General features: G+C 45.9%; 1 non-coding gene across 1 annotated transcript; it reads right to left on the bottom strand.

Annotated features, from left to right (window-relative positions):
• Window positions 1-1,158: 1,158 nt before the first annotated feature.
• LOC117803184 lies at window positions 1,159-1,349 on the bottom strand. The gene has a single exon (XR_004626878.1). It is a non-coding gene; the product is annotated as a U2 spliceosomal RNA (small nuclear RNA).
• Window positions 1,350-7,542: the final 6,193 nt, after the last annotated feature.

The following is a 7,542-nucleotide window of genomic DNA, read 5'->3' as shown; positions in this document are numbered from 1 at the left end:
TTTCAGCTGAAGTGGAGGAAAGAGAAGAATGCGCAGAAAAACTGGTGGAACCAGTTACTGTGGAGTAAGGCAGGAGTGATTTGGGGGGAAAGACTGGGCGTGCAGGAGGCACCTGGTGATTCCCCCGGGGGAAGGAAGCCAGAACCACGGCTTGGAGCCTCAGCTGACGCTCTGCCAGTGTCCAGAGCAAGTAAGAGGAACAAAATGGCTTCCAGACCACACCGCTGAATGGCCACTGCAATCCATGGGTATGGCTGGCGATTGCAGGACAGTGGCATGCTGGCAGGACTGGTGACCAATTCAGTGAACAATGGAGGGGTCAACCACAGCATGGCAAGAGCTCACGTCACAGGCACCTCAAAATGCACCTGGCCATCCTCTTCCCTATTTCCTTGTAATCCCTATCTTGGGAGTAGCACCAACATAGACCCATCACTGAGCCAGAAATCAGCCTTGCCCTTTTCCCCTGATCCCCAAAGCTGATCCGTCACTATGATCCATTGAGATCCCTTTAATCTCTCTCTCCTCTATGATCCACACAGCCATGCCCTGATTTCAAGATCTTATCATCTTTTGCCTGGCCATTGTCCCAGACTCCCAGTTGGCCCTCCTATCCCCAGTTCTCCACACTATTGCTAGAGAAATCTTGCCAAAATGTAAAATCATGTCACTCCCCACTTAAAATCCTTCAGGAACTCCTCATTGCCTTGAGGGTGAAATATAAAAGGGTTTGCCTATCTCTCCGGCTTCAATTCCTACCCCTCTGCTACAGATGCTTTCTGCTCTAGTCATTCTGAAGGGCATGCCTTGTCCTCTCCGGCCTCAGCATTTCCCTTTACCCCTGCCTGGAGCATCCTACCACCCCTAACCCTACCCCTCAAAGTCTAAAATACCTGTGGGCCTCCAGGACTCAGTTCATGTACCCTAAGCCACAGTCTGTGCTGGGAACACTTGCTCTGGGCTCCCTAGCCTCCTGGTCTACCTCTGTGGGCACTTAACACACTGTACACAAGACCCTCGGCCTTGGCAACTTTGGCGGATGTAAGAATGTTGGCATGGATGCCCAACCATTCCCAAGTCATGTGTTTTCAATGTAGATCTCCAGTATCTTCAGTACAAACTAAGTTCTTTTTTTTTTTTTTTTTTTAATGATCCCCGAGGGGGTGCACCGTTCCTGGAGGTACTGCAATACCAGGTCGATGCGTGGAGTGGACGGAGCAAGCTCCTATTCCATCTCCTAGCTCCAAAAATCCATTTAATATATTGTCCTCGGATAGAGGACGTATCAGATATTAAACTGATAAGAACAGATACTACACTTGATCTTAGCCAAAAGGCCGAGAAGCGATAGTACAAACTAAGTTCTACTGGACTATTTTTCACAGGGAGATGAAACTTTTCTCATTCCCAGCTATTGTTGCCGGTGACAGCAAGCCCAGTTATGGCAGGTACTGGGCTCTTGGCCAGGCTCCTCAGGAGCTGAGTGGCCAGTAGGGCTTCCAGGAAAGCGGTGAATTAGCCAGACTTCCCCCATGGTCATCAGCAGCCTCAGACCACTGCAAATTACCCCCTCCCTGGGAGGAGAACCAGGAAATTCACTGCTTGACCTACTGAGTTTCTTCTTCCAAATCACCAATCATCTGATAAACCACACAAGGCATTCCTAGTAGTGAGTAGGGGGACAAAGAGAAGCTGAATGGACTCCTCCTTCATTTCCTTCCTGGGAAACATGAGAAGTAGGAGGTAAGTGTGTGCCCATATTGCCTAGGTATCAAGGGCGTGGGTTTTACCCCCCTTCATCTCTGGATCCCTGGGGTTCATCAAAGTACCTGGCACACAGAAGCAGCTTAAGAAACGTTTGATGAATAATGTAATACATGAACATCCAACTACGGGTGCAGTAAAGTCGTTAGGAATGCAGGATTCTGAAACCAGATTGCCTGGGTTCAAATTCAGGCTCTGTCACTTACTGTGTGACCTGGAGCGAATTGCTTAACCTCCCTGGGATCTGTTACTTCATTTGAAAAATTAATATAGTAACAGTACCCACTTTTTATAGTTATGCAAATTAAATGACTTAATACATGTGAAATCGAGAAGTGCTTGGCATATAGTAAGTGCTCAATTAGCACCAGCTTGTTGGAAGGAGCATTGCAGATAGGATCCAAGTCATTTCCAAAGCCAGACAGTCCAAGGACTTTTCTCAGGAAAAGGCAAAAAAGAAATATGATGAAGTATGTAGGTATACATAAGTATGTGTGTGTATACAAGTAGTAAGATTTTCAGTACTCTGAGATTATGTCCTTTCCGCTCTCCTAATATTAAAGTGTCCTTTGTTTCATGAAATGATCGTGATAGGAAATGGTTATTGTTGTTCTTGCTCTCTTGACAAATCAAAGTATATATTGCTCCCCCAAGTGCTTTTTGAAATATTGCTGGTCTGTGAATACAGAAGCCTGGGAAAGACTTGGTTATTGGCGTGGAGACCTCCGGGGAATCTCTCACTCATGAGGTTATATAATCGAGGACAGTGGTTCTCAAGCTTGGCTGCATTCTAGTATCACCTGGGGAGCTTACAAAAAAAGCCTGATGCATGGGTCTGACCCCCTGGGGTTCCACTGTAATAGGTCTGGATAGCAGGACATAAAATTTGGCCAAGGGGAGACAGGTAAGTGATCAGGAACAAGGAGCCAGACAGTGGCCATTTATTTTCTTTTTTTAGTTCTCTAATTCAATATATGCTCCTTTCTCTTCATTATTCCCAGAGTGGAAAATGGACCAAACAAAAACAAATAGGAGTGGAGAAGGGCTGGGAATGGAAAGAAGTAACAAAACATTTGTTTTGCAGTTGATCAGCATTTTGAAACTCTATCTCACTAGCTACCTTTTCTCTTTATAACCTTTAGGTTCAGGAATCCCTTGATTCCTAATTATATTTGATAAAGTCTCATTCTCTTCTTATTTGATTTCAAAATGACTTTTCCTAAAAATAATAACACAACATAAGGAAAATAATTTCTCAAAATCTTCTAAAGAGTCTTTGGTATTCCTCTTCATGCCATGATTGTGACATCATCTAAAACATTTAGTCACCCAGAAATGTTCTTCCTCTAAGCTTTTAAAATTCCTTATATATTAAGATACATTTCTAATTATATTTCAAATAAGAACCAGATGTTTTGAACACTTTACTTTGAAACCTCTTCCTGAATCTTGTTTAAAAACTATTAGGTGGGGGTGGCATTTTGGCTCACTCTTGCCTGCTCTCTCTGTATATTTCCCAAAGATTTAACATTCTCAGAGATTTTGCCTGGGAATTTGTGAGTTTGCCTCTAACAGAAAATTGTTTATAGCATTTGATTTTTCATGAGGCTTAACTGTATGTTAAGCAAAGTGAAGGGTTAATTTTGCAGCTAGTGGTATTACCAGAGTTTTCTGTAGCATTCTTAGAATTAGAAAGTTGCTAGTTTAGCTGACTACTCCCTTCCTTTTGTCAATCCATGGTCTTCACCTTTCTTGTAAATGGAACAAGCCCGCTTTGTTTTAACACCTCACTTTAACTCATGCTGTATCTTGCCTCGAGCATGCTTACAGCTCATGTAATAGGGAAGTACAAAATAATGCGGGAACAATTAGCCATAACTTAGAATACAAATTTCTTTTCCTCCTGGGATCTTGCCAAATCACTACTGGTTGGAGATCACATGTGAGCCTAGATGAAGTTCCCACATCTTGAACTGTATGGAGCACCAGACTCTCACTCCTCCTAGGGGGCAATAGCTGGGGTCTGGATGTGAAAGGTGTCCAGCTAAGATAGAAAGAATAGAAATAGAGATGTCCATGTTTTCAAAGGTCAAGACCACTGCTGTGTTTCTTACTCCAAACTAAGGTTCCTGAAAAGGAAGAGTGATGAAAAGGGCGGGTACTCTGTGAAGCTGACTTACTCTGTCCACAGGTGACTTCACGGGGAGTCGGGTCTGGAAAAGACACCTTTGCTTTGGTCTTTTTCGTTCAGTCATGGGAGCCCCCCCCATGTAGACAGTACATAAGGTAAGACTCAAGACTATTTGCTCCTCCGGCTCGTGTAGAGAGCGGAGTGAACTATTTAAGTCTCACATTACTTGGCTCCTAGAACATGCCAGTACAAAGTCAAGTTTAGCCCCCCGCTTATTTTCCATCTTCATCCTCTGCCCTGCTCCCTCTTCCCTCCACCTCTTGCTATCCCTTGGATATGCTGTGCCCTTCCAGGCCTCCCTCCACAGGCTTTTCTCCTCTCCTGGACCCAGAATTCACAGTCAACCCTTGAGACCCAGCTCAAACGTCACGTTTCCAGCGCAGCCTTCCCCGGCGCCCCCCACTCAGCTAGTTGCGGCTGCCTCTGTGTACCCATAACTCTTGGCATTTCATCTGGTCATAATGTAAAGTCTGGTTCACAGCTGTGAACCTCACTAGGCTGTGGACCCTGCAAGGATGAGGACAGTGCCTTTGTGTCCCCTGGGCCGCACTGCGTGAGCTCCTAGGAGAGAGAACATATATTTGCTCGGGAAGGGAAGGGAAGACAGTGAACACGTGGAATCCTGGCGATTCTGCTTGTCGCTGAGTGACCACGAACCACGATGCTCTCACTCTCATTTGCTGTGACCCTCGGAAGATGTGTTTTTCGTCAGTGTGATTCTATGTCATGGACCCCAAGTGTACAGCAAGCATACCTCCCTGCATCAGGTGAAGTCATGGTGAGCCCTTCCAAAGCCAGAGGCAAGATTGGCTGTTAGGCTAAGGGAATGGACTGCCATCATTCACCGGCAACTTCAAAGACGTTCTAGCACAGTCTGACCCTGTATGAGTTTGGCCTCGCATGTTGCTTTGGGAACCCAAACCCACTGTGGTTGTTAAAAGCCTCTTTGCTTTTTTAGATTTGATGAGCTGCTAGCACGTAGGAGTGAGGGGCCAGATCAGAGGACTTTTTAGCACCCTCTTTCTCTAGGGGGAAAACAACAGAAATAAAATCGAAACTAAATACACAAACGTGGTTTATTTAAAACAAAAAGCACTGCACAGTATACTGCATTTTCCCAGATGTGGGAGGGTGTGATGCTGATTAAAGCGATCCGAGCACATCCTTGCTACTTCCCAATGAGAGTCCTTAAAAAAACAAAAAAATTTTTCAAGATTTTATTTATTTATTTATTTATTTGTCAGAGAGAAAGAGAGCACAAGCGGGGGAGCAGCAGGGAGAGGGAGAAGCCGACTCCCCACTGAGCAGGAAGCCCGATGCGGGGCTCTGTCCCAGGACCCTGGGATCATGACCTGAGATGAAGGCAGACGCTTAACCGACTGAACCACCCAGGTGTCCCTAAAAAAAATTTTTTTTTGTTGAGAGATGCTGCCTAAGGCTGATTGGTACATATAGCAGAGGACACCAGCCCCACACAGCAGCCCATGATTACACCCGTCCTTCCGTCCTCACGTTGGCAGACAGAGGCCTCTGTTCTAGAGTCTTTGTGGGGGCCTGGGAAGATTTGGGGGTCTGAGCTGGAGCTGGATCCAGAGCCACAGCCTGGATCAAGGTTTGAGCCTTGCTCTTGGACTTTGCTGGCAGAGCCTGAGACCTGTGGTGATGTGCCCATGAGCACATGCCCGAGGCTCGGGTGGGCAGTGTAGGCAAGTTGATTGAGCTTGTGGTTGACGCCCCGTGAGACCTTGAGTCTGACCTCCTTGGGCTGTACGGGAGCCCGGGTAGCCTTGATAGTGCATGTTCCTCCAGAATGGAGAGATTCATATCTTTGTGACCAGGGTTTCTCGAAGCTGTTTCTGTGCCATTTTCAGAACTGGTTGTACATGGTGTGGTTCTTGGCCTTGGCCAGGCAGGCACTGAAATCCAAGGCTCCCAAAGTGCCTGGGACCTGAAGAGAAAGAAGGAGGCCACCAGGAGATCTTCAGTCTTGGAACAAATTTTGTTCGGTGAGCTTGTGAGTTAGTGTCACCGGCTGCACTTAGTGGACTTCAGGTATGCCTCCAGAATCGACCGTTCTCAACTTCCTAAAGATGCCAATTTAAGAAGAGTAGGGATTGTGCCAGGACATTTCCCCCCAAATAAGGACTTTGCCAAACTATCTTTGCCCCCAGACAAATTTGTTTCCTTTAACTCCATTTCCTTTTCTTCCTGTGTAGTCTTTCCATTCTTCGGTCCAACCAATGTTTATTGAACATCTAGTGTGTACCTTGCTTGGCCCTGTGTATGCAGGTGTCAGTGATCTACCGTGGTTCCAGGGGCGGAGAAGAACCTTAAACCAGTGATTGCAATGAAGAACGCTGAGGGTGTTGTGAGGAAGACAGGGCTCCCACAGGGTCACATGGAGCCTGTTTCACTAAAGCCTGTTTCTGTCATCCCGTAAGCATAGCAGTATTTACCTTACAGAGTGTGCGCTTTTTGTGGGGTTTTTTTTTTTTGGGGGGGCTTTTTTTTTTTTTAAAAAAGCTTAGTGAATGTAATGTATCTAATAAGTACCAATCAATTGTACTATTGTGAAAAAGCAAATTTTTAAAGCTTTTTATCTATTGACAATTTGAAAATAAAATAGTGTAAACATTTATAACATGTAGTTCTGTCGCCTGCCAATAAATTAATGCGCTAAATGGCTTCTCAGAAAATAGGCCAACTGACTTCCTTCTCTCTTCTGCTGAATTAAGTAACTAGCAGTCAGCTAGTGGAGAATATCTGACAGGACCCTTGATTCTCTAAGCCTCTGCTGAAGGTGTGATAACACCCTGCCCCAAACAAGTATATGGAGACATTCGTCCTCAGTGACCAGGATGAAGGCTGCCCTCCAGCCGGGTCACCTCTCAAATGCTGTGAGGGCCATCCACCCTTTAGGGAGTCCTGCTCAGAAGGAAGGAGCTACCTTCAGGCCAGGTGTGGCGCCCATCGTTTCAGAGGATTGTATTATTTAACTTCACGTGAGTGCATTCAATATGGTGGGGTGTGGTCGCACGGTTCACTCTTTGGCTATCATACCCTGTCAGTATCAAGGCTTGTCTCCCAACTTCCTAATTCCTTGACTGCCGCAAACTTTAATGGGGGAAGTGGGGAATGTCGTGTCCTTTGTTCTCCTCTTCATGCCAAGGAAGATGGATTTTCCAACCAGACTTATTAATGAATGGTGCGTCTAGACCGTGAATCTCACCAGGGCTTCCTGTTTTTCTCTCCTCCTTTAGGTGGGAGAGCATGGCCAGAGGGGGCTGGAATTGGGTACTTGTCTTCTCCTGGGTTAGCTGGCTTTAATAAAACCACAGCAGGTGAGGCTCTGGTTAACTAATTTCCCCGAAGGGCAGGCCTTGTTGAGAAGAACCCAGTGCTCTGGAGTATTTCAAAATGGTTCCTTTCCCCCTCCTCTTGCCAGAAGCATGAGGGGATTTTTTTAGCCAGTAGAGCCCTAGGAGCTAAAATTATCCAAAGTGAAGAGGCTGACTGATGACTGGGTGTCCTTGGAGGTTTTATCTCTCAGATTTGTCCACACTGAGCCTCCAGCAACTCATCAGTGC

Source organism: Ailuropoda melanoleuca, chromosome 7 (genome assembly GCF_002007445.2).
Source record: "Ailuropoda melanoleuca isolate Jingjing chromosome 7, ASM200744v2, whole genome shotgun sequence".
Lineage (NCBI taxonomy): Eukaryota > Metazoa > Chordata > Mammalia > Carnivora > Ursidae > Ailuropoda > Ailuropoda melanoleuca.
The sequence above is the reverse complement of the archived record's forward strand: the minus strand, read 5'-3'. Positions and strand labels throughout refer to the sequence as shown.